The following is a 2,339-nucleotide window of genomic DNA, read 5'->3' on the forward strand; positions in this document are numbered from 1 at the left end:
GTGTCCGTCCGTCCGTCTGTTACCAGCTAATCTCCGGCACTGTTAACCCGGTCAATGCCAACATTTGCACACACTCCCTGGATGCCAATGAACCTGTGCCCCAAGATTTCCAGAACGTCCTGTAGCGCCACCAGCTGAACGCAGCCTGCAATTTACGTGAAATCTTTCACAGACTTTCCTACTAGGCTGAGGAATATATCCCACCCACAATTTCACATTGGCCTGTCATAGTGCCACCAACAGGTGGATTTTTGCAAAACACATTTTTTTGAACAAAATGCCTCAAATCAACCAATTGCCATCCAAGATGTGAGAAGAAATGCCACCCTTTTCACATTGGCCTATTATAGTGCCACCAGGAGACCACAACCTGTGCCCAGAGGGGCACTGGAGGCCACAACCTGTGCCCCGAGGGGCACTTCATCTAGTTGTAGCTATTTTTTTTATGTAAAAAATGGCTATTATTTTAGCCTCTGTGATGTCCAGTGCGTACGCATGACTAGGTGAAGGGGATGGATGTCATGACACGAGAGAGTGTTGTTGGTGCAAACAGAGCTGCTAGCATGGATTTAATTGGCTCCTTATTGTGACTAAGAAGCTTGAAAAAAGTAATTGTCTAGATGTCTTCATTTTTCATCAGATGGTTGTTGTTGCAGTTCCCCTGCAGTGTTACATAAGAATAGTTTTAGCTTTATAATTATAATCTTTATTTATCACTTTCCACGATCTGTTTGATAAACACATGGCTGATACTTGTGGTGTTTGCACCTGCTCCAAGACAATGGCAGATGTGGCCATGTCCCCAGGCCCAAATATCCTCTCAAAGGATAATGGCATGCTCAAAACAGGAACGGCAGGTGTATTAAGAGTTGCTGGTCCCTTCGCAACAGAATAATAGGAGTTCCCCTTTAATAACACCCTCCAGCTCTATCTCAGCTCCACGTGCTACTCTCCTCCTCCACTGCCCTTATTCCCAGCGTGTTTACTGACAACCCTTTCTTCTGGCAGCCTCTGCCAGGTGTCAAGGTAGTAGAAACACGGCTGCCCTTTTCCTCTGAGGCGGACCCTCACATCCACTCGCCTGCAGGTGTTTGTGGTCACGCAACTGCCAATAAAGCTCAATGTCAGACACAAGGACAGAAATGAAGAGAATAATAAAACAAGAGGCACCTGAATCTGAAATTGTATTTTTAGTAATTCTGTGAAATCCTTGCAATCAGAGATCGGAATCAGTTTTATTTTTCAAAATATGCAAGGGGCATTAGATCAGAGATATTTAGATTGTATAGGGGGTTAAGGTCCAGGTAAGGACCTGGGAGGGCAGTTATGCAAAGTTGGTGGTCAGTTGGTGCAAAAACAGTTGATGCAAAAAATCATTATAGCAGTTTTCACATGTGGGGCAGGTGTAGTAGAACTCCTCTGTCAAATAATTCTCTGTTTGGGTATACTCGGAAAACAGAATGACACAAAAACAAAAGTTCAGATTTGTACTTGAGTAGTAGTCGTATAATGTTACAGCTTATACCGTTCCAGACAACAAATGTCAATATTTTATTACATGGTCTCAAAATCTGCACAACCTATGTTTTACTTATTTTACCATTCCATCTCTGTTGACAACAACACATGGCAGTTTTAGGTACCTATAGTTACAGGTCAAAGTTGCAGGTCATTTCAAGAATACATTTTCAAAAATAACTGCACACTACAATAACTGCCACCTCACTGCATTTGTTCTCGTTTGTTTGCTTCTAATAGGAAATGGTCAAAACAGTGTGCACTGTAAAACAAAAATACTCTCTAATAGAGTTAAATTAACACTCAGGGTTTCATGAGTACATGATATTGCAGTAAGGACCTGCACTTCTTCATCTTCTCCATATGGCTTCAGGGTTTGATGCATTATGTACATCTTATAGACATACTGTACATAATAAATGAAAGCTTCATTCAATAGGCACATTGGGGATTTATGATGTTTCAATCCAGGTGTTATTGTACAAAAACAAAGGCTACAAACAAAAAACAGACTACATTATAGCCTGAACTTGTGTGGTGCAGTGATTTACTCTCAAGGTCTAGTTTGGCTTTCCAAGCTGGCAGAGATGAGCATGAAGTTACACTTCATTTACAGTTACACACAAATTAGTCATTGGCCCCACCTGTTGACTGGGTGTAGAATCAGTAATGAACTGTAAACAAGATATCGTTTTTCATAGTCTATCCCATATCTATCCCATATTTTCAAGTTATCTTTTTATGTTTTACCATACACCAAGTCAAGAGCAACGTGAATCGTATCACAGACAGACATCTGTTTTGGGGAAAATCATCATCAC

This window comes from Protomyctophum bolini, assembly GCF_963924005.1.
Source record: "Protomyctophum bolini genome assembly, chromosome: 11".
NCBI classification, from domain to species: domain Eukaryota; kingdom Metazoa; phylum Chordata; class Actinopteri; order Myctophiformes; family Myctophidae; genus Protomyctophum; species Protomyctophum bolini.